Genomic DNA, 26,145 nt, shown 5'->3' with positions numbered 1-26,145 from the left:
ACAGAGTCCGGGGCGAAGATAGCGGCAACTCTCGCACCTTGCACCGGAATATGTTGCGCGCCTGCTGATCCCAGCCTGACCCCCTGACCACAGTACCCGGTGAGGACGACACTGCTGACATGATTGACACCATTGACATTACTCGGCATAGTGACCTTGTTTACTCCGGGACTGGTTACCCACCTGCGCAGACTGGCTCTCCCTCTAGGGAACTGACGGAGGTAGAGAGTGTAACCGGTGATAGAGTGGAGGGAAATCAACCTCTGCGGCGTACTACCCGCACCACTGCCGGGGTTCCTCCTGGGCAGTCTTATAGGGACCAGTATGTATGGCCCGCTTCTCAGCCTCCCCCTGCCACAGCCTCAGTCCTCGCTGCCCTGGAACCTGTGAATGTTGACAGGGACTGCCAACCTTTCAGTGGGGGGATATGTAACGAGGCGAGCAGCTCTGACTGTTTTGTGACTGAAAAGGACATGGAGACTGACATTACACAGGATGGTGCTGCCACCTTGTGGACGAGTGCTGAAATTGCTCGAGAGTTGGACGCTGTAAAATCTGATCCCCTCCCACCCCACAGGCACTTGTTGTACAGGAAGAAAAAGTGCGGGAAAGAAGACACTGAGCTACTGGAGCTGGACCTGAGCAGACCTGCCTCGGACTGCCCTCATCGCTGAAGTGTGAAGGATTGCCAGAACTGCTGCAGATGTGATTCTGGACTCAAGGAACCTCCAGACCGTCTCCTTCCTCCATACCAAGAGACTGTAAGCTAGTCCTCTGGTGAGAGGGCTGAAGATCTCCCCATCTCTCTTCCTTGGAGTCGCCGTCGTTTACCCGGAGTCCAGGGCTGCTACGTGGGAGCCCTCTCTCCTTGTGTTTTGGACTGGTAATATTACCCATAGGGCAAGTCAGGGACAGAATCCTTGTTTATCATTTTTTTTTTTTTTTGTGTTCTGCGCCGTGTGTCTGAAGTTAAAGACCCGGATAGCAAACTCTGGTTATGTGTGCTGCTAAGTCAGCTGCGTGTGTCATTGAGATGTTTACCAGTAACGAAATATACCCTTGCATAAAATCTGAGCGTGGGGATTTTGTTGGCGCAGATTATGGGAACTCAGCCGCGGTCAGACCTGCGGTCACTTCACCTCCACTAGTTAGTTTGAAATTGACCCGAACGCCAATGGAAGTCAATGATTGTCAGTTTCAGCCTCCGCCCACATACAGCCAGCCATTAACAGAATACTTCCGGGAGAGGGTGGGCGGGGTTTTTCCATTTTTTTTTTTTTTTGAGGGGGAGGGGTTGCACATTACATGTAATCACGCTATTGTTATCCCAGTAGAGATGACCGATGTCCGAGGTTCGCCAATTTCATGTTCGAGTGATTTTGGGGGGTGTTTGAGTCATTCGACGAACTCAAATGATTTGGTAAAAGTTCGATAGTTCGAGTTACGTTCAAGAACGGTTCAATCAACAAAAAGCGTAGCTAGTTACTAGCTGGCTTCTCACTGTAATAGTGTGAGTCACTGTGAATCATGATATTATCAAAACGCAGCATATAGTGTGCGGGGTGGGGGGGGTTTAGATCAGTGCTGAAAGAATGCCGATCACCAATTTTTTTTTTTTTCTAACCGCGCGTACAGTGGGGTGGGCCAGGCTGTCAGGAAATCACAGACACACACACACAGCAAAGTGGATTTTTGCCAGACAAGCAAGGGCATGTGTCATAGGCTGTGCATGTCACATGTACTTGCCCTATAAGATCCGGCCATTTTCCCCGTCGCCTCCATTATCTCTCTGCTGTGGGTGGGTGACAGTCACTGCTCCCGCTGCTGCTATGTGCGCTCTAGACAGACAGTGCAATCTACACAGCGCTTTAGGGATTAGGGACTACTTGTAATTTCAGCCCTTTTCAGGGCTACATTACAGCCGTTCATAGGCATTGTTGCTAGGCAGGTCCAGGCCAACGCTGTGCTGGGCTTTAGATAACAGCGTCTGGCTACATCAACTCAGGCAATTCCTTGCTGCATTTTTTCATTGGCAGGGATAGAAACTGAGGCTTCCTTTGCTGTCCTGCTACCTACAGCACCTCTGCATTCTACACACCTGGCCATTTTTGCTACACAATTTTTATAGCAAACAGTGCTGCCAGTTTTAGGGCCACAGTTGCATTGTCTGGGATAGTCAGTGTTGGTTCTTCAGCTGTCAATAAAGCTAGACCACCTCTGCATTGTACACCACCTCTCCATTTTTGCTACGATATTTTAAGTGTCCAATCTCGTCACAAACAAAATGAGTGGCAAAAGGACAGATGCTGGTGGAAAGGGGAACAGGCGTGTTGGAAAGGGAAAAAAAGTTTGGTTCTGTGGGGGAGGTGGTAAAGCTACAGTAACAACTGCTGAAAAAAGGCCATCTCCAAGCAAAAGTAAGATGTCTACTACTTTCCGTGGACAATCCGATGTGCTCCCTTTTTTACGGAACAGAACAACTGTAACAAAGGTAGATGATGCACAAAAAAAAGAACATGCTTGAATGGATCGGAAGTGCTCCAACAAGTGGCCTCTCCTCCACCTCAACATCCAAAAAACAACAGTCCTCTGAGTTGTCATCCCATTCGCACTTGCTTTCTCCCAGCTCTCAAGTCTCCACCCGCCCTGCAGAGTATGGGGTAACAGAGATGGGTGAGTCTGCAGAGCTGTTCAGTCACACTATAGCCAAGGAATCAGAGGTCTGCTCCCAAGCTACAGTGAGTACAAACCAGGAAATGGTCTGCAGTGATGCCCAGAAGCTTTGCGAGTCTGATTCAGGCCCTGATGACCACGTTTCTGAGCATAATGTAGACCCTCATTCACAAACTGTAACACCTCTTGGTGGAGACAGTGAGGAACACACTGATGACGATGAGACACAGATACCTGATTGGAATGACAACTTAACTATTCAGTCAGTGCAGGAAGAGGTTAGGTCTGAGGGCGAGGGGAGTGCAAACACAACGGTTGATGATGAAGTTATAGATCCCACTAACTGTCAACCCACAGTCAGGCACTCGATGAGGTCAGCAGAGGTGGTGGAGGAGGATGAGACTGACGACGAGGTTAGCTTGTGCCTTCCTGGACAAAGACTGAGTACTGGAAGCACGTCAACAACTGCATCCTCAGCCCCAACTCTGCCTCTGAGCACAAGTCGGGGTGGCTCTGCAGGTCGCATGGGCTCTAATAGTTGCATTGCATGGTCCTTTTTTGGCATCGCAAAAGGATCACCCAACTCATGTGATCTGTAGGCTTTGTCGCCAATCTGTAAGTAGAGGCCAAAAACTCACTAATTTGACTACTTCGTCCATGAACCGTCACATGAATAACAAGCATAAGTCCCAGTGGGAAGCTCACTGTGCTACAATGCGGCCTAGCGGAGTGAGCCAACCACCGTCTGCCCCTTCAACTGCATCCGTGCGCTCTTCATCCTCTATGACTGTGGGGACAGCTGTCACACATGTTTTTCTACGCAGACTTTCCACCTCTTTAACCGCAACAGGCAGTTTGCTTGGCAGGTCATCATCAGTTGTTTTGGAAGGGGAAACAGGTGCTGTTGTAGAGCTCTCTCAGACATCGAGAGCACCAACTTTGGATGAAGGCAATATCATGTCTCCGCCTGCACTTTCCTCACAGACCAGCAGTTTTCCAGGGACACCCTACTCCACACAGTCTCCGCACAGCAGCGAGATCTCGGTCCCTTAGATGTGGACAATTAGAAGGCCATTTCCTCCGAGCCATGACAAAGCGAAGAGGTTGACTTTCACCCTCTGCAAGCTGTTGGCTACAGAAATGCTGCCTTTCCACCTGGTGGACACAGAGGATTTTCGAGACTTTATGTCCGCCGCAGTGCCCCAGTACCAGATGCCCAGTCGCCACTACTTCTCCAAGAAAGGTGTGCCTGCGCTACACCAGCATGTCACACACAACATCACCGCTTCCTTGAGAAATTCTGTGTGTGACAGGGTGCATTTCACCACCGATACTTGGACCAGTAAGCATGGACAGGGGCGTTACATGTCGCTGACTGGGCACAGGGTAACTATGGTGCGAGATGGAGAAGGGTCTGCTGTACAAGTCTTGCCGTCCCCACGACTTGTGCGTCAATCCTCTGTATGTGGAAGTTCCTCTACTGCTTCTGCCTCCTTAACCTCGTCTGGGTCCTCCACCTCCGCCCCAAGCCTGCCTGGTCACGCCACCTACGTTTTAACTGCGCACAAGGAATCCCGCACACCTCCTTACTATGCTGGCAGCAGAGCTCAACGGCATCAGGCGGTCTTTACATTGAAATGTCTAGGAAATAAAAGTCACACAGCTGAGGAGTTGTGGTCAGCTCTGGAGAGCGAGTTTAGTAAATGGTTGTCTCCACTCAACCTGCAGCCAGGGAAGGCAGTGTGCGACAATGCTGCAAACCTGGGTGCAGCCCTACGCCGGGGCAAGGTGACACACGTTCCTTGTATGGCTCACGTGTTGAACCTTGTTGTCCAGCAATTTTTAACCCACTATCCCGACCTACATGGGCTTCTGCACAGGGCACGGTCACTCACTGCTCACTTCCGCCGTTCAATCAGCGCAGCTAACCGACTTGCATCGCTCCAGAAGTCTTTCGGCCTGACAATTCATCGCCTGAAATGCGATGTGCCAACACGCTGGAATTCGACTCTCCACATGTTGCAGCGACTGTGGCAGCACCGCTGAGCCCTGGTGCAATACGTTATGACATATAGCCTGGGCCATCGAGATGCAGAGGTGGGGCAGATCACGCTGATGGATTGGTCTCAGATCAAGGACCTATGCACCCTTCTGCACAGTTTCGACATGGCAACGAATATGCTTAGAACTGAAAATGCCATTATCAGCATGACAATTCCAGTCATTTACATGCTGTAGCACACTCTGAACACTATTCGGAGTCAAAGGGTGGGACAAGAGGAAGGGGAGGAAGTACAGGAGGATTCATATGCGCAAGGGATACCAACATCTACAAGGTCCAGGCGTTCAGCATCACAAAGGCGGCAGGCATGGGACGGTGGGGGAGAGGGATTAACAAGGGCGCATGGTACCAGCCAAAATGTTGAGGAAGGTGCAGGAGACCAAGAAGAAATGGAGGACGAACGGTCGATGGGCATGGAAGACTCAGCAGATGAGAGAGACCTTGGTCAAATTTCGGTTGAATGAGGTTGGGAGGAGATGTCAGAGGAAGGAAGCACGGTTATCACCTCGCCGCCACAAACACAGCAAGGACTTGGTCCACATGGATGCGCAAGACACATGATCGCCTTCTTGCTGCACTACCTACAACATGACCCTCGGATTGTCCAAGTTAGAAGTGATGATGACTACTGGGTTGCCACACTATTAGATCCCCGGTACAAGTCCAAATTTGGCGAAATAATTCCAGCCATAGAAAGGGACGCACGTATGCAGGAGTATCAGCAGAAGCTGTTACTCAATCTTAGCTCGGCTTTTCCACCATACACCAGTGGTGCACAGAGTGAATCTCCCAGTTGTAACTTAGCAAGCATGGGACTGTCTCGTCATTATCAGTCAAACCGTACCAGCAACACCGTATCTGGTGCTGGTAACAGCAATTTTATGGAATCGTTTCATAATTTTTTTAGACCATCCAATGCAAGGCCACAAGAGACAAGAAGTCTGACACATAGTCAACGGCTGGAGAGGATGATACACGAGTATCTCCAAATGAACATCGATGCCATGACTTTGCAACTGGAGCCTTGCTCATTTTGGGCTTCAAATCTTGAAAAATGGCCTGAGCTCTCCACTTACGCCTTGGAGATCTTGTCGTGTCCCGCAGCCAGCGTTGTCTCGGAACGTGTCTTCAGTGCTGCTGGGTGTGTGCTGACAGATAAGCGCACGCGTCTGTCCAGTAACAATGTGGACAGACTGACGTTCATCAAGATGAACAAGTCATGGATCCACAAGGACTTTACTACCCCTGTGTAATCCTAGACAGAGTAAAGGCTGGCGTATTTTGGAATGTGCTTCATGCAAATCAACCTGTCAAGTTTGCAACTGGGGAACAACTGATGCCACTGAAGTAGTGTCTGTGGGGCCCAATCTTTGGAAAAAAGGGAGACTGCTTGGAGTCACTTTACGGTGTTTTTAAAAATGAACCAAGATGAATAAGTCATGGTTCAGCAAGGACTTTGCTACCTACCCCGGTGTCATCCTGGGGACAGTTAAGGCTGTCGTATTTTTTAATGTGCTTGATGCAAATCAACATGTCCAGTTTGCAACTGGGGCACAAGGGATGTGTGTGGCCCAATTTTTGGAAAAAAGGGAGACTCTGCTTGGACTCCCCTTGCTGTGTTTTTTAAAATGAACCAAGATGAACAAGTCATCGTTCAGCAAGGACTTTGCTACTCCGGTGTCATCCTGGGGACAGTTAAGGCTGGCATATTTTTGAATGTGCTTGATGCAAATCAATATGTCCAGTTTGCAACTGGGGCACAAGTGATGCCACTGAAGTGGTGTGTGGGGCCCAATTTTTGGAAAAAAGGGAGACTCTGCTTGGAGTCCCCTTGCTGTGTTTTACATGATTTTAGAAGGGCATGACATGCCTATATCTGTGTCTCCTCCTCTTTTTACTCGTCCAGCTCTTTTGTTTTCACATGAGTATATGTCCTTGTCACTTTCCCATGTGTTTGTGGTGTCTTGGGAGTTGTTTGTCACCTTTTGGACACCTTTGAAGGTGTTTTATATGTGTTTTTATGTGTTTGCCTGCCATTGTTTTCAATGGGGTTCGAGTGGTTTGTCGAACGGTTCGTCGAACGGGGCCTCCGTTCGACGAACCGAACTCGAACGCCAGGGGGGTGGCTCATCTCTAGTGAGCAGTTTAACAACTGCCATAGGCTCGCACCGGGCTGAGCACTGCACGTATCTGAGCACAGCGATGCTGGCGCCATTGGTCAGCTAACATAAAGCATCCAAACGCTTTTTTTTTTTTGAAAGTCGGCATTTAGCTGGAAAAAAAAACAAACACTGAACATTGGGTTCGCTCATCTCTAGTCTTGAGATCCTCTGCTCGCTGATATAATACACTGGGCTCTGTATTGTGATCATTTGTCCATCAGTGTAGACCTCGTATGTGCACACACCGTTTTATAGACTCCGGTGAGTGCGACCATGCTCCGATGCTCGGTACAAGCATTTTGACGTTCGGACGGGATCGACTTGTTTACCAAGTATAGTGAAAGTCAATAGACAGATATATAATAGATAGATATATAGAGAGACAGATAATAGTGATAGATAATACAGACAGATAATATATAGATCACTGCACTGACCCTTTCTCCTGTGTTCTGCGCTGATCTTCAGCCTCGTCTTCCTCACGGATTTATACCAGCTGTCTGATAGATAAATTAGATGGAGAGTTAATAGTGATAGATTTGGATAGAAAATAGATAATTAGATAATAGTTAATAGAGATAGAGCGATAAATAGATGGATATGTGATAGATAACACAGATACATAGATGATAGATAGTAGAAAGATGGATAGATATATAAAAGATAACATATTTATTCATTGATATAGCACTATTAATTCCACAGCGCTTTACATACATTGGCAACACTGTCCCCATTGGGGCTCACAATCTAAATTCCCTATCAGTCTTTGGAGTGTGGGAAGAAACCGGAGTACCCCGAGGAAACCCACACAAACACGGGGAGAACATAGAAACTCATTACAGATGTTGCAGTCAGACGCGCCCCCAGCCTGTATAACAGCGTGTCTGACTGCAACCAGAGGCGCTGTGTGTGCATCTCTATTGCTGTAAAAATATAAAAAATAAATTAAAATATTGGTGTAGCATCCCCCGTATTATGAAACCCAGCACAGATAAATCATACAGCTACAGGCTGCAGCCCCCAGCCGTACCCTTACCTTGGCTTTGTAATCAAAAAATAAGAACCGCCTGCAGCTCTTTTAAAATTATATAATTTTAAAAAAACTGCGTGCACCCCACCTCAATTTTGATACCCGGCCATGATAAAGCTAGCAGCTGGGAGCTGGTATTCTCAAACTAAGGAGACTCATGGTTATTGGGCTCGCTCGGTCTAAATATAGCCTGTAGCCGCCTGGAATTGTTGCATGCATTAGATGCTCTAGTCCCAGCACTTTACCCATCTCATCCTGATTGCTGTAGTGCGGTGACAATTGAGGTAATAAGGGGTTAATGGCAGCACAGAGCTGCCACTAAGCCCCGGATTACTAATGGGGAGGTGTTTATGAGACCCCTCATTAATAATATGTAGGTAAAAAAAAATAAACACAAACACCAAAAAAATCCTTTATCTGAAATAAAATACAAAAAAGCACCCCTTTATTAACCCCCAAAATATCCAGGACCGACGTAATCCACACATGGTCCCACGGTGATTGCAGCTTTGCTACACCTGAAATCACAGCGTGTGGCCATAGAACATAACTTCATGCTGGAGTCACACTTGCATATGACTCGCACGAGTGCAATGTGAGAAAATCTCGCATTGGCCTCAAACCAAAGTTAATCAATGATGCAGCTCCGATCTGCGTTTTTTTTCTCAGAACCAATCGGCGACTGCACAGGTATCTCTCCATTGCAAGTCTATGGGTGCGAGAAAAAAAAACGGATGTCAAATGGACCATCCTAGTGACATCCGTTTTTATGGATACAATTCTATCATGTAGCAGAAAACACTGCCCTGTGCGCACTAGAAAAATACGAAAATTACGCTCCCTCTGAAAGATTACCTCACCTGCGGTAAAAAAAATGCAGCAAATCGCACCCGAAAACTGCTGTGTGTGACACCGCAGCAATGAGGAACCTCACCTTACCTGCGGCCGCCGGCAATCCGGAAGGAAGGAGGTGGGCGGGATGTTACGGCCGCTAATCTCCGCCCCTCCGCTTCTATTGGACGGCTGCTGTGTGACGTCGCTGTGACGCTGCACAAACCGCCCCCTTAGAAAGGAGGCGGTTCGCCGGTCACAGCGACGTCGCTAGGCAGGTAAGTCCGTGTGACGGGTGTTAGTGATGTTGTGCGCCATGGGAAGCGATTTGCCCGTGTCGCACAACCGATGGGGGCGATATCGGTAACTGTATTGCAGCGTGTAAATCGGCCTTTAGTCTAACGCTCTTTAATATCTCCATCAATGAGTGTACACTGCTCTGGAATGTTCCACAGCTCCAGGCCTTAAGCTGGGTTTACACACTGCAACATCGCAAAGGACATTGCTGTAACGTCACCGGTTTTGTGACGTAACAGCGACCTCCCTAAGTCTCTGCTAAGTCGCTGGTGAGCTGTCAAACAGGCAAACCTGGCCAACAACGCAACAGCGATCCGGACCTGCAGAGCGACCTAGCTGGTTGTTGGGGACGTTGATAAGCAGCCTTTTGAAAGGGAAGTTGCTAACAAAGTCGCTGCAAAGTCTTTCATACGCTGAAACTTTCCAGCGATGCATGCTGCACAGCTAGAAACAAAGGACCTAGGAATGGTCCTGAACGATTTGTAACGATTACAACTTCACAGCAGGGGCCGGGTCGCTGATAGGTTTCACACACTGCAACATCGCAAACAACATCGCTATTGCGTCACAAAACCGGTGACGTTACAGCGATGTCGTTTGAGATGTTGCAGTGTGTAAACCCAGCTTTACCCTCCATGACACCCAGGTGAAATATTTGCTCTATGCAGATGACCTCCTGCTCCTGACACCAACTGAGAAAGGCCTCCAAGACAACCTACAAATCTTGGGAGAAATTCAGCTCTACATGTGCGCCACTGATCAACCTAAAAGGAGGCCAACATCATAGAGTTCCAGAAGAGAGAAATGAAGATCGGACCAGCACCTTCATTTGTTTTAAATAACTGCGTTCTTACAGGAACGGACACATACACCTACCTGGGCCTGTAAATTCACCAGTCAGGGAGCTTCAAACAAGCAATAGAGATTGCTTTGCCATCCGAAAGAAATTATAATCTGAAGCCACCAGTGAGGATCTGGCTAAAAAGCTGCTTCAATTCCATCATCACCCCAATCCTCCTGTACGACAGTGAAGTCTGGGGCCCTCACACTTAGCTCGATTTCACACATCCGACTTTTTGCCGGTTTGACAGATGCGGCGCACGCCAGTACAGTGTATACAGTACAGTGGCAGCACGACAAGCGCCGGTCACATGCTGTCATGTGACCGGCGCATGTGACCCGGACGTTACAGCGCTGTCATTGTACTGTATACACTGTACGGGAGTTCGCCGCATCCGCCAAACCGCCGAAAAGAAGGGTGTGTGAAACCGGGCTTACCCAGATTGATCAAGGTGGGATTCCAGCCCAACATAAATATTCAACCTGGAATTTTGTAAGCGCCTTCTCCACATCCATCAAATCACCTCCAACAGCGCCTGTCAGGCCGAGCTGGGCAGATTCCCTCTACACCTAGCAGTTCTGAAGAAGGCACTGTCATTTCGGTCTCACCTACAGAATAACAATCCACGCTCCCATCACCATAAAGCCCTGATACATATAGGTGGTCCAGATGAACCAGGACCCCTGGCACAGCTCTCCCAAACCCAACAGGACAAAATGACCAATCACAGCAGCCTGACAAAAGCCAGAATCAGGAAGATGGTAGACGAGGGCCAGGAGAGGTGTCAGTGACTGGAGGACCGATATCAACACCCAGGGCCGGATTATAGGCGGGGCAGGCGGGGCTTCATCCCCGGGGCCCCCACCAAAAGAGCTTCCAAGGGGGCCCCCACCACCAGGGCCATACTTGCCACTAGGCACCTGTCAGCATTTTTTTTTCTTCACACCCGCCCCCCCATCCCCCGTAAAGACAGTCTAATAAATCAGCTGTGTTTTCGGGGGCGGGGTGTTGTTGCACCGCCAATTATTTGTATCTGCGTCTTTAAGACGCAAAAACAAACTGCGGGCACAGGACGCTGATTGACCCTGGAAGTACCAGCGCTTGCACTTTTGGGGTCAGAGGTGTGCATTGCCAATGAGCTCCCTGCTATGTGCTGCGGCCGTACCCAGCGAGGGGCAGGGGGGGCACGGTGTAGTGGGCCGCTGCATCTGCTGTCCCTGCCGCGCTCGTCATCAGTGTGTGCATGCCAGGCACACTAGCTGCAGCAGGAGGCAGCGCGCTGTGCTGTGCCGGGCATGTACACAGTGCAGAGGAGCGCGCCGGCGCCGGTGATCGCAGGTTCGTCCTTCCTATTCAAATGTATTTGCGTCTTTCAGACATAAATACATTTGAACAGCGCGCCGTGACTGCGCCCCGCCCCCAACGTGCAGCAACGTGATGACATCAGCACCTTTCTGACGTCATCACAGTGCTGCGGGCGCCACACAGGAGACATCAGGAAGCGAGCGCTCCATGAAGGAGCTGAAGAGACAGGTTTAATTAATGGGGATGAGTGGGGAGAGGCTGAGGACACATAACGGAGAACATTTGTGAAGGAACACAGCTTTGTGACAATGGAGTAGTACTGTATTCCGAGGAAGGGGGGGGGGGAGGAGTGTGTAGGGATGGGGCAGTGTAATGTGTGTCTGTAGGGGGTGCATTATATTGTGTGTGGGGGGACGGGGTAATGGGGGGGGTGCATTATATTGTGTGTGGGGGGAGGGGTAATGGGGGGTGCATTGTATTGTGTGTGTGTGTGGCGGGGGAGGGGTAATGGGGGTGCATTGTATGTGGGGGGAGGGGTAATGGGGGAGCATTGTATTGTGTGTGTGTGTGTGGGGGGGGGGGAGGGGTAATGGGAGGTGCATTGTATTGTGTGTGTGTGTTTATGGGATGAGGGGTAATGAGGAGTACATTGTATTGTGTGTGGGGGGGAGGGGTAATGGGGGGTACATTGTATTGTGAAGGGGAAGGGTAATGGGGGGTGCATTGTGTGTGTGTGTGTAGGGGGTGATGGGTGGGTGCATTGTGTGTGTGCGTGTAGGGGGTGATGGGGGGTGCATTGTATTTGTGTGCGTCAGAGCTCTGTGTGTGTAAAAAGCAGTACTGTGTGTGTGTGTGTGTGTGTGTGTGTGTGTGTGTGTGTGTGTGTATATATATGAATTAGAGCAGTCTGTGCGCCCCCCCCCAGAACTATATGGGTCCCCAGAGCGCTATGTCACCCATCCCAGTAATGAGTACACCACCAGAGCTGTTTGCCACTCCAGTAACGTCTATGCCCCCTGCCCCTCCTGTAATGTACAGTTAGGTCCAGAAATATTTGGACAGTGACACAAGTTTTGTTATTTTAGCTGTTTACAAAAACATGTTCAGAAATACAATTAGATATATAATATGGGCTGAAAGTGCACACTCCCAGCTGCAATATGAGAGTTTTCACATCCAAATCGGAGAAAGGGTTTAGGAATCATAGCTCTGTAATGCATAGCCTCCTCTTTTTCAAGGGACCAAAAGTAATTGGACAAGGGACTCTAAGGGCTGCAATTAACTCTGAAGGCGTCTCCCTCGTTAACCTGTAATCAATGAAGTAGTTAAAAGGTCTGGGGTTGATTACAGGTGTGTGGTTTTGCATTTGGAAGCTGTTGCTGTGACCAGACAACATGCGGTCTAAGGAACTCTCAATTGAGGTGAAGCAGAACATCCTGAGGCTGAAAAAAAAGAAAAAATCCATCCGAGAGATAGCAGACATGCTTGGAGTAGCAAAATCAACAGTCGGGTACATTCTGAGAAAAAAGGAATTGACTGGTGAGCTTGGGAACTCAAAAAGGCCTGGGCGTCCACGGATGACAACAGTGGTGGATGATCGCCGCATACTTTCTTTGGTGAAGAAGAACCCGTTCACAACATCAACTGAAGTCCAGAACACTCTCAGTGAAGTAGGTGTATCTGTCTCTAAGTCAACAGTAAAGAGAAGACTCCATGAAAGTAAATACAAAGGGTTCACATCTAGATGCAAACCATTCATCAATTCCAAAAATAGACAGGCCAGAGTTACATTTGCTGAAAAACACCTCATGAAGCCAGCTCAGTTCTGGAAAAGTATTCTATGGACAGATGAGACAAAGATCAACCTGTACCAGAATGATGGGAAGAAAAAAGTTTGGAGAAGAAAGGGAACGGCACATGATCCAAGGCACACCACATCCTCTGTAAAACATGGTGGAGGCAACGTGATGGCATGGGCATGCATGGCTTTCAATGGCACTGGGTCACTTGTGTTTATTGATGACATAACAGCAGACAAGAGTAGCCGGATGAATTCTGAAGTGTACCGGGATATACTTTCAGCCCAGATTCAGCCAAATGCCGCAAAGTTGATCGGTCGGCGCTTCATAGTACAGATGGACAATGACCCCAAGCATACAGCCAAAGCTACCCAGGAGTTCATGAATGCAAAAAAGTGGAACATTCTGCAATGGCCAAGTCAATCACCAGATCTTAACCCAATTGAGCATGCATTTCACTTGCTCAAATCCAGACTTAAGACGGAAAGACCCACAAACAAGCAAGACCTGAAGGCTGCGGCTGTAAAGGCCTGGCCAAGCATTAAGAAGGAGGAAACCCAGCGTTTGGTGATGTCCATGGGTTCCAGACTTAAGGCAGTGATTGCCCCCAAAGGATTCGCAACAAAATATTGAAAATAAAAATATTTTGTTTGGGTTTGGTTTATTTGTCCAATTACTTTTGACCTCCTAAAATGTGGAGTGTTTGTAAAGAAACGTGTACAATTCCTACAATTTCTATCAGATATTTTTGTTCAAACCTTCAAATTAAACGTTACAATCTGCACTTGAATTCTGTTGTAGAGGTTTAATTTCAAATCCAATGTGGTGGCATGCAGAGCCCAACTCGCGAAAATTGTGTCACTGTCCAAATATTTCTGGACCTAACTGTATATATTGTAGCCCCCAGCCCCTCCTGTGATGTATATACAGCAGTCATGTCTGTTAGTGACAGCCATCGTGAAACACAGCTATATGTCCTGAAGGAGCTGGACGGAAACAAGCGGGAGAGGTGAGTGAGGCTGCTGGCGACTTCCCCATATTAATACCTGTAAGGGCTCATGCGCACATAACTGCTGAATATTCTGCAGCGATTTCACAGCACATGTGCGCGTCAAATCGCCGCAGAAACACTGCATAATGGATGCAGTTTTTCTGTACAAAAAAAAGCCGATTTCATGCGCTCTGGCTGCTGCCCCCACCATAGACAGAGGAAGCTGCATCCATAGCGCATGGAATAATTGACATGCTCATTTTATGAACGCACGGATTTGGTCAAACATTTTAGCACCCAAATCGCTGCGTTCATAAAAGCAACGTGCGCACGTATCATGCACAATCTTCATAGACTGTGCAGGGGACGCAGGACGCATGAATTTACACTGCAGTGCAATACGCAGCGTAAATGCATGGAATTAAGCAACGTGCGCACGAGCCCTAATGCGTCTGTGTCTGCATGTAAGTCAGTGTATATGACTGTACATATATTTGTCTGTTTATGTATTTTTCTGAATTTGTCTTCAAATATGTATATGTACGTATGCCTGTATGTGTATGTGCGTGTCTGTGTGTGGATGGGGTCCACTGAGACTCTTTCACCCAGAGGCCACAGAAACCTGGAGCCGGCCCTCGCTGCCTTAACATTGGGATCAATAAAAAATGTGAGTAAAGCGGGCGTTACACGCTACAATATATCTAACAATGTGTCGGCGGGGTCACGTTGTAAGTGACGCACATCCGGCATCGTTAGTGATATTGTAGTGTGTGACAGCTACGAGCGACCCTGATTGTGCGTTAAAACGTTGATCGCATACACGTCGTTCAATTTCTAAAGATTGAACGTCCGGTTGTTCAATGTTCCTGAGGCAGCACACATTGCTCCGTGTGACACCTCGGGAACGATGAACACAGCTTACCTGCGTCCCGCCGGCAATGCGGAAGGAAGGAGGTGGGCGGGATGTTTACGTCCCGCTCATGTCCGCCCCTCTGCTTCTATTGGCCGGCCGCTGTGACGTCGCTGTGACGCCGAACGTCCCTCCCACTTCAGGAAGTGGATGTTCGCCGCCCACAGCGAGATCGTTTGGAAGGTAAGTGCGATGGGGGTTAATAGTTTGTGCGACACGGGCAACAAATTGAACGTGCCGCACATACGATGGGAGCGTGTGCGATCGCATACGAGATCGCATATGTAATTGAAATGTGTAAAGCAGCCTTAACTCTACTTTCTGTGTATTAGTGACGGCTGTGAGTGATCCTGCACTGTATCTGTATTGTAGTACTGTAAATCTGAATGTGGCAGAACAGGATAAGATCCATGTTCATTGGATTTATATTTAAATGCTACAGTTCGCGCTCTACTGTTATGGCTAAAAATGTTAACGTTATGGGGCCCCACCAACCTTAATCTGGCCCTGTCAACACCTCACAGAAACAGACCACGTACCAGAGACTACAGACTGACCCCATATCTGGAGAAACCCCCAGACCCCAGAGACCGCAGGAATATGAGCCAATATAGACTCAGTGCCCACAGTCTAGCCATCAATTCCCACACAAGCAGAGCTACAAGGAGGACAGACTGTGCCAACACTGACCTGGAGACCGTGGAGGATGAAACCCACCTCCTGCTACACTGCACCAAACACTCAGCAGTGAGGGACACTCAGCAGTGAGGGACACTCAGCAGTGAGGGACACTCAGCAGTGAGGGACACTCAGCAGTGAGGGACACTCACTTCAGGAGACTATGATATCTTCCCGGGATTTCAGCTCCATAGAGGAGGAAGAGAAAATATATATCCTGCTGAAGGAAATATGATAAAGGGAACCTGTCACCACGTTTTTGGCGTATAAGCTGCGGCCACCACCACCGGGCTCTTATATGCAGGATTCTACCATGCTGTATATAAGAGTCCAGGCCGCTGTGAGAACATAAAAAACACTTTATAATACTTACCTAACGGTCGTGCGGTGGGTCATATGGGTGTTTCCGTTCTCCAGTGCCAGCGCCGCACCTTTCGGCCATCTTCATCCTTCTCTAGCCGCGGTGCATGACGCGTCCGACATCATCCACACTCGCCGGCATTCAGGTCCTGAGCAGGGCAGATCAAAAGTATTGTAGTGCGCCTGCGCAGGATCGGTGAGTGTGTATGACGTGGACGCGTCATGCACACAGGCTTCAGAAAGAGGACGAAGATGACCGATAGAGGCGGCGCCAGCACCGGAGAACGGAGACGCCCATATGGCCAACCGCACGACCGTTATGTAAGGATTGGAAAGTGTTTATGTTCTCACAGCGGCCTGGGCTCTTATATACAGCATGGTAGAATCCTGTATATAAGAGCCCGGTGGTGGCCGCAGCTTATACGCCAAAACAGTGGTGACAGGTTCCCTATAAGCCATGGACTTCTATAGCCCCCACCCCCGATGTGCCCCCATCCATCCTTCCTACATTCTCCACCCCCGATGTGCCCCATCATGCATCGCCCAGTGTAAGCCCCCCAATATGCAGCATCGCCCAGTGTAAGTTCCTCCCCAATATGCAGCATCGCCCCCTGCCCTGTGTAACCCCTCCATATCCACGAGGCTGAAGTTGGTTTCTTATTCGTCCAGTTTCTTATTCGGGGCTGAAGTTGGTTTCTTATTCGTCAGTTTCTTATTCGGCAATTTAGTTTTTTCAGTTTTTTATACATTTAACAACAAAAATAACACATCACAATATTAAAATACAATGCACTGATGTGCCCTAATGTAAATACACTCAAAATCAGCTGCAAAAATTATAAAACTGGCAAAAAAATGGGCATCAAAGTGGGCACCAAAGTATGTTAGAGAAAGGGTTAAATGGCTTTGGGCCACTGATCTAACACCAAAATTGCCTATCTAGTGATGCCTCTAATCAAACTCAAGTGACTCCAGCCTGGCCCAAAGGGGTTCTGGGCATCAAAACTGGCATCAAAATGGGCACACAGCCAATTTTCACAGATTTGAATAAGTAACTGATGTTTTTGAGGGGTTAAATAGCTTTGGGCCACTGATCTCACACCACATTTACATACCTAGTGATGCCACACATCAAATTCAGACCACTCCAGCATGGCCCAAACAGGTTCTGGGCATCAGAACTGGCATCAAAGTGGGCAAAACCCCAGTTTTCATAGATTTGAATAAGTAACTGGTGTTTTTGAGGGGTTAAATGGCTTTGGGCCACTGATCTCACACCACATTTACATACCTAGTGTTGCCACACATCAAATTCAGACCACTCCAGCCTGGCCCAAACAGGTTCTGGGCATCAGAACTGGCATCAAAGTGGGCAAAACCCCAGTTTTCATAGATTTGAATAAGTAACTGGTGTTTTTGAGGGGTTAAATGGCTTTGGGCCACTGATCTCACACCCCATTTACATACCTAGTGATGCCACACATCAAATTCAGATCACTCCAGCCTGGCCCAAACAGGTTCTGGGCATCAGAACTGGCATCAAAGTGGGCAAAACCCCAGTTTTCACAGATTTGAATAAGTAACCAGTGTTTTTGAGGGGTTAAATGGCTTTGGGCCACTGATCTCACACCACATTTACATACCTAGTGATGTCGCACATCAAATTCAGATCACTTCAGCCTGGCCCAAACAGGTTCTGGGCATCAAAACTGGCATCAAAGTGGGCACACAGCCAATTTTCACAGATTTGAATAAGTGACTGGTGTTTTTGAGGGGTTAAATGGCTTTGGGCCACTGATCTTACACCACATTTACATACCTAGTGATGCCGCACATCAAATTCAGATCACTCCAGCCTGGCCCAAACAGGTTCTGGGCATCAGAACTGGCATCAAATTTGGCAAAATCGCAGTTTTCACAGATTTGAATAAGTAACTGGTGTTTTTGAGGGGTTAAATGGCTTTGGGCCACTGATCTTACACCACATTTACATACCTAGTGATGCCACACATCAAATTCAGATCACTCCAGCCTGGCCCAAACAGGTTCTGGGCATCAAAACTGGCATCAAAGTGGGCAAAACCTCAGTTTTCACAGATTTGAATAAGTAACTGGTGTTTTTGAGGGGTTAAATGGCTTTGGGCCACTGATCTCACACCAAATTTACATACCTAGTGCTGCCACACATCAAATTCAGACCACTCCAGCCTGGCCCAAACAGGTTCTGGGCATCAGAACTGGCATCAAAGTGGGCACACAGCCAATTTTCACAGATTTGAATAAGTAACTGGTGTTTTTGAGGGGTTAAATGGCTTTGGGCCACTGATCTCACACCACATTTACATACCTAGTGCTGCCACACATCAAATTCAGATCACTCCAGCCTGGCCCAAACAGGTTCTGGGCATCAGAACTGGCATCAAAGTGGGCAAAACCCCAGTTTTCACAGATTTGAATAAGTAACTGGTGTTTTTGAGGGGTTAAATGGCTTTGAGCCACTGATCTCACACCACATTTACATACCTGGTGCTGCCACACATCAAATTCAGATCACTCCAGCCTGGCCCAAACAGGTTCTGGGCATCAGAACTGGCATCAAAGTGGGCAAAACCCCAGTTTTCACAGATTTGAATAAGTAACTGGTGTTTTTGAGGGGTTAAATGGCTTTGGGCCACTGATCTCACACCAAATTTACATACCTAGTGATGTCGCACATATAATTAAGATCACTCCAGCCTGGCCCAAACAGGTACTGGGCATCAGAACTGGCATCAAAGTGGGCAAAACCCCAGTTTTCACAGATTTGAATAAGTAACCAGTGTTTTTGAGGGGTTAAATGGCTTTGGGCCACTGATCTCACACCACATTTACATACCTAGTGATGTCACACATCAAATTCAGATCACTCCAGCCTGGCCCAAACAGGTTCTGGGCATCAAAACTGGCATCAAAGTGGGCACACAGCCAATTTTCACAGATTTGAATAAGTGACTGGTCTTTTTGTGGGGTTAAATGGCTTTGGGCCACTGATCTTACACCACATTTACATACCTAGTGATGCCGCACAACAAATTCAGATCACTCCAGCCTGGCCCAAACAGGTTCTGGGCATCAGAACTGGCATCAAAGTGGGCACACAGCCAATTTTCACAGATTTGAATAAGTGACTGGTGTTTTTGAGGGGTTAAATGGCTTTGGGCCACTGATCTCACACCACATTTACATACCTAGTGATGCCACACATCAAATTCAGATCACTCCAGCCTGGCCCAAACAGGTTCTGGGCATCAGAACTGGCATCAAATTTGGCAAAAATCGCAGTTTTCACAGATTTGAATAAGTAACTGGTGTTTTTGAGGGGTTAAATGGCTTTGGGCCACTGATCTTACACCACATTTACATACCTAGTGTTGCCGCACATCAAATTCAGATCACTCCAGCCTGGCCCAAACAGGTTCTGGGCATCAAAACTGGCATCAAAGTGGGCAAAACCTCAGTTTTCACAGATTTGAATAAGTAACTGGTGTTTTTGAGGGGTTAAATGGCTTTGGGCCACTGATCTCACACCACATTTACATACCTAGTGCTGCCACACATCAAATTCAGACCACTCCAGCCTGGCCCAAACAGGTTCTGGGCATCAGAACTGGCATCAAAGTGGGCACACAGCCAATTTTCACAGATTTGAATAAGTAACTGGTGTTTTTGAGGGGTTAAATGGCTTTGGGCCACTGATCTCACACCACATTTACATACCTAGTGCTGCCACACATCAAATTCAGATCACTCCAGTCTGGCCCAAACAGGTTCTGGGCATCAGAACTGGCATCAAAGTGGGCACACAGCCAATTTTCACAGATTTGAAAAAATAACTGGTGTTTTTAAGGGGTTAAATGGCTTTGGGCCACTGATCTCACACCACATTTACATACCTAGTGATGCCAAACATCAAATTCAGATCACTCCAGCCTGGCCCAAACAGGTTCTGGGCATCAGAACTGGCATCAAAGTGGGCAAAACCCCAGTTTTCACAGATTTGAATAAGTAACTGGTGTTTTTGAGGGGTTAAATGGCTTTGGGCCACTGATCTCACACCAAATTTAAATACCTAGTGATGTCGCACATATAATTCAGATCACTCCAGCCTGGCCCAAACAGGTACTGGGCATGAGAACTGGCATCAAAGTGGGCACACAGCCAATTTTCACAGATTTGAATAAGTGACTGGTGTTTTTGAGGGGTTAAATGGCTTTGGGCCACTGATCTTACACCACATTTACATACCTAGTGATGCCGCACATCAAATTCAGATCACTCCAGCCTGGCCCAAACAGGTTCTGGGCATCAGAACTGCCATCAAAGTGGGCACACAGCCAATTTTCACAGATTTGAATAAGTGACTGGTGTTTTTGAGGGGTTAAATGGCTTTGGGCCACTGATCTCACACCACATTTACATACCTAGTGATGCCACACATCAAATTCAGACCACTCCAGCCTGGCCCAAACAGGTTCTGGGCATCAGAACTGGCATCAAAGTGGGCACACAGCCAATTTTCACAGATTTGAATAAGTAACTGGTGTTTTTGAGGGGTTAAATGGCTTTGGGCCACTGATCTCACACCAAATTTACATACCTAGTGATGTCGCACATCAAATTCAGATCACTCCAGCCTGGCCCAAACAGGTACTGGGAATCAGAACTGGCATCAAAGTGGGCAAAACCCCAGTTTTCACAGATTTGAATAAGTAACCAGTGTTTTTGAGGGGTTAAATGGCTTTGGGCCACTGATCTCACACCACATTTACATACCTAGTGATGTCACACATCAAATTCAGATCACTCCAGCCTGGCCCAAACAGGTTCTGGGCATCAAAACTGGCATCAAAGTGGGCAAAACCCCAGTTTTCACAGATTTGAATAAGTAACTGGTGTTTTTGAGGGGTTAAATGGCTTTGGGCCACTGATCTCACACCACATTTACATACCTAGTGATGCCACACATCAAATTCAGATCACTCCAGCCTGGCCCAAACAGGTTCTGGGCATCAGAACTGGCATCAAAGTGGGCAAAACCCCAGTTTTCACAGATTTGAATAAGTAACCAGTGTTTTTGAGGGGTTAAATGGCTTTGGGCCACTGATCTCACACCACATTTACATACCTAATGATGTCACACATCAAATTCAGATCACTCCAGCCTGGCCCAAACAGGTTCTAGGCATCAGAACTGGCATCAAAGTGGGCACACAGCCAATTTTCACAGATTTGAATAAGTAACTGGTGTTTTTGAGGGGTTAAATGGCTTTGGGCCACTGATCTCACACCACATTTACATACCTAGTGATGCCGCACATCAAATTCAGATCACTCCAGCCTGGCCCAAACAGGTTCTGGGCATCAGAACTGGCATCAAAGTGGGCACACAGCCAATTTTCACAGATTTGAATAAGTAACTGGTGTTTTTGAGGGGTTAAATGGCTTTGGGCCACTGATCTCACACCAAATTTACATACCTAGTGCTGCCACAGATCAAATTCAGACCACTCCAGCCTGGCCCAAACAGGTTCTGGGCATCAGAACTGGCATCAAAGTGGGCACACAGCCAATTTTCACAGATTTGAATAAGTAACTGGTGTTTTTGAGGGGTTAAATGGCTTTGGGCCACTGATCTCACACCAAATTTACATACCTAGTGATGTCGCACATATAATTCAGATCACTCCAGCCTGGCCCAAACAGGTACTGGGCATCAGAACTGGCATCAAAGTGGGCAAAACCCCAGTTTTCACAGATTTGAATAAGTAACCAGTGTTTTTGAGGGGTTAAATGGCTTTGGGCCACTGATCTCACACCACATTTACATACCTAGTGATGTCACACATCAAATTCAGATCACTCCAGCCTGGCCCAAAAAGGTTCTGGGCATCAAAACTGGCATCAAAGTGGGCAAAACCCCAGTTTTCACAGATTTGAATAAGTAACTGGTGTTTTTGAGGGGTTAAATGGCTTTGGGCCACTGATCTCACACCACATTTACATACCTAGTGATGCCACACATCAAATTCAGATCACTCCAGCCTGGCCCAAACAGGTTCTGGGCATCAGAACTGGCATCAAAGTGGGCAAAACCCCAGTTTTCACAGATTTGAATAAGTAACTGGTGTTTTTGAGGGGTTAAATGGCTTTGGGCCACTGATCTCACACCACATTTACATACCTAGTGATGCCGCACATCAAATTCAGATCACTACAGCCTGGCCCAAACAGGTTCTGGGCATCAGAACTGGCATCAAAGTGGGCACACAGCAAATTTTCACAGATTTGAATAAGTGACTGGTGTTTTTGAGGGGTTAAATGGCTTTGGGCCACTGATCTCACACCACATTTACATACCTAGTGATGCCACACATCAAATTCAGATCACTCCTGTGACGGGAGTGTACAACAGAGCAAAGGATGGACGAGGCCGAGGGACGATCCAACAGGTTTATTCACAAGAACACTGGAACAGCACACGATAAGTCCACGTAAAACAGATTCGGGGGCCCTTCCCGACAATCCTCGGACCGGATAACAAAGCAATCGTCCTTACAGTAGTCCAAAGAGTTCCACACAATCCCACGGGCCGCGGATCTCCAGTCTGTAACAGTCCACACACATAGACCCCAGGATCCAGCCTCAGCTATGGATCCTAGTCCTATTCCAGCCGAGCTCCAACTAACTGAACTAACATGGTCTTCTCTCCTGGGACCAGCCCCTTAGTTGGGCACACGTCCCCCTGGCCATTTGATGCAGGAATGGACTTTAGACTGCTGGCTCTGTTCTGTTTACCAAGTTGTGGTTGGAGAAGTCCCATGCTGAGAAGAACAATATATATATGCAACCCCCACCAAATCAATGACAATAGCTACAGCTGAAGCCTGAGTGCAATATGATACAGGCTGGGGGAAGATAGTCACTTACATCCCAAGACATAGTATTACAGCAAATACAGTGAGAGGGTAAATTACATCTTCACAACTCCAGCCTGGCCCAAACAGGTTCTGGGCATCAAAACTGGCATCAAAGTGGGCAAAACCCCAGTTTTCACAGATTTGAATAAGTAACTGGTGTTTTTGAGGGGTTAAATGGCTTTGGGCCACTGATCTCACACCAAATTTACATACCTAGTGCTGCCACACATCAAATTCAGATCACTCCAGCCTGGCCTAAACAGGTTCTGGGCATCAGAACTGGCATCAAAGTGGGCACACAGCCAATTTTCACAGATTTGAATAAGTAACTGGTGTTTTTGAGGGGTTAAATGGCTTTGGGCCACTGATCTCACAGCACATTTACATACCTAGTGATGCCACACATCAAATTCAGATCACTCCAGCCTGGCCCAAACAGGTTCTGGGCATCAGAACTGGCATCAAAGTGGGCAAAACCCCAGTTTTTAACAGATTTGAATAAGTAACTGGTGTTTTTGAGGGGTTAAATGGCTTTGGGCCACTGATCTCACAGCACATTTACATACCTAGTGCTGCCACACATCAAATTCAGATCACTCCAGCCTGGCCTAAACAGGTTCTGGGCATCAAAACTGGCATGAAAGTTAGCACACAGCCAATTTTCACAGATTTGAATAAGTAACTGGTGTTTTTGAGGGGTTAAATTGCTTTGGGCCACTGATCTCACACTACATTTACATACCTAGTGATGCCGCACATCAAATTCAGATCACTCCAGCCTGGCCCAAACAGGTTCTGGGCATCAGAACTGGCATCAAAGTGGGCACACAGCCAATTTTCACAGATTTGAATAAGTGACTGGTGTTTTTGAGGGGTTAAATGGCTTTGGGCCACTGATCTCACACCACATTTACATACCTAGTGATGCCACACATCAAATTCAGATCACTCCAGTTTGGCCCAAACAGGTTCTGGGCATCAGAACTGGCACCAAATTTGGCAAAATCGCAGTTTTCACAGATTTGAATAAGTAACTGGTGTTTTTGAGGGGTTAAATGGCTTTGGGCCACTGATCTTACACCACATTTACATACCTAGTGATGCCGCACATCAAATTCAGATCACTCCAGCCTGGCCCAAACAGGTTCTGGGCATCAAAACTGGCATCAAAGTGGGCAAAACCTCAGTTTTCACAGATTTGAATAAGTAACTGGTGTTTTTGAGGGGTTAAATGGCTTTGGGCCACTGATCTCACACCACATTTACATACCTAGTGCTGCCACACATCAAATTCAGATCACTCCAGTCTGGCCCAAACAGGTTCTGGGCATCAGAACTGGCATCAAAGTGGGCACACAGCCAATTTTCACAGATTTGAAAAAATAACTGGTGTTTTTAAGGGGTTAAATGGCTTTGGGCCACTGATCTCACACCACATTTACATACCTAGTGATGCCAAACATCAAATTCAGATCACTCCAGCCTGGCCCAAACAGGTTCTGGGCATCAGAACTGGCATCAAAGTGGGCAAAACCCCAGTTTTCACAGATTTGAATAAGTAACTGGTGTTTTTGAGGGGTTAAATGGCTTTGGGCCACTGATCTCACACCAAATTTACATACCTAGTGATGTCGCACATATAATTCAGATCACTCCAGCCTGGCCCAAACAGGTACTGGGCATGAGAACTGGCATCAAAGTGGGCACACAGCCAATTTTCACAGATTTGAATAAGTGACTGGTGTTTTTGAGGGGTTAAATGGCTTTGGGCCACTGATCTTACACCACATTTACATACCTAGTGATGCCGCACATCAAATTCAGATCACTCCAGCCTGGCCCAAACAGGTTCTGGGCATCAGAACTGCCATCAAAGTGGGCACACAGCCAATTTTCACAGATTTGAATAAGTGACTGGTGTTTTTGACGGGTTAAATGGCTTTGGGCCACTGATCTCACACCACATTTACATACCTAGTGATGCCACACATCAAATTCAGACCACTCCAGCCTGGCCCAAACAGGTTCTGGGCATCAGAACTGGCATCAAAGTGGGCACACAGCCAATTTTCACAGATTTGAATAAGTAACTGGTGTTTTTGAGGGGTTAAATGGCTTTGGGCCACTGATCTCACACCAAATTTACATACCTAGTGATGTCGCACATCAAATTCAGATCACTCCAGCCTGGCCCAAACAGGTACTGAGAATCAGAACTGGCATCAAAGTGGGCAAAACCCCAGTTTTCACAGATTTGAATAAGTAACCAGTGTTTTTCAGGGGTTAAATGGCTTTGGGCCACTGATCTCACACCACATTTACATACCTAGTGATGTCACACATCAAATTCAGATCACTCCAGCCTGGCCCAAACAGGTTCTGGGCATCAAAACTGGCATCAAAGTGGGCAAAACCCCAGTTTTCACAGATTTGAATAAGTAACTGGTGTTTTTGAGGGGTTAAATGGCTTTGGGCCACTGATCTCACACCACATTTACATACCTAGTGATGCCACACATCAAATTCAGATCACTCCAGCCTGGCCCAAACAGGTTCTGGGCATCAGAACTGGCATCAAAGTGGGCAAAACCCCAGTTTTCACAGATTTGAATAAGTAACCAGTGTTTTTGAGGGGTTAAATGGCTTTGGGCCACTGATCTCACACCACATTTACATACCTAGTGATGTCACACATCAAATTCAGATCACTCCAGCCTGGCCCAAACAGGTTCTGGGCATCAGAACTGGCATCAAAGTGGGCACACAGCCAATTTTCACAGATTTGAATAAGTAACTGGTGTTTTTGAGGGGTTAAATGGCTTTGGGCCACTGATCTCACACCACATTTACATACCTAGTGATGCCGCACATCAAATTCAGATCACTCCAGCCTGGCCCAAACAGGTTCTGGGCATCAGAACTGGCATCAAAGTGGGCACACAGCCAATTTTCACAGATTTGAATAAGTAACTGGTGTTTTTGAGGGGTTAAATGGCTTTGGGCCACTGATCTCACAGCACATTTACATACCTAGTGCTGCCACACATCAAATTCAGATCACTCCAGCCTGGCCCAAACAGGTTCTGGCCATCAGAACTGGCATCAAAGTGGGCACACAGCCAATTTTCACAGATTTGAATAAGTAACTGGTGTTTTTGAGGGGTTAAATGGCTTTGGGCCACTGATCTCACACCACATTTACATACCTAGTGTTGCCGCACATCAAATTCAGATCACTCCAGCCTGG

The 26,145-nt window shown here is 47.4% G+C and overlaps 1 protein-coding gene across 2 annotated transcripts in view; it reads right to left on the bottom strand.

Moving 5' to 3' along the window:
• LOC142260444 (uncharacterized) overlaps positions 1-26,145 on the bottom strand; it is a 76,810-nt gene that overhangs the window by 34,191 nt on the left and 16,474 nt on the right. The window contains exon 2 of one of the 2 annotated variants that reach the window (XM_075331920.1): positions 7,335-7,397. The gene's annotated coding sequence lies outside the window, so the exon portion shown is untranslated. Of the gene's footprint in view, positions 1-7,334; positions 7,398-26,145 lie in introns of those variants that run through there. The other variant, XM_075331921.1, reaches the window with a different exon arrangement.

This window comes from Anomaloglossus baeobatrachus, unplaced genomic scaffold (genome assembly GCF_048569485.1).
Source record: "Anomaloglossus baeobatrachus isolate aAnoBae1 unplaced genomic scaffold, aAnoBae1.hap1 Scaffold_106, whole genome shotgun sequence".
In the NCBI taxonomy this organism is placed as follows: Eukaryota; Metazoa; Chordata; class Amphibia; order Anura; family Aromobatidae; genus Anomaloglossus; species Anomaloglossus baeobatrachus.
Note: the sequence above shows the minus strand (reverse complement) of the source record. Positions and strands in the feature narration are given on the sequence as shown.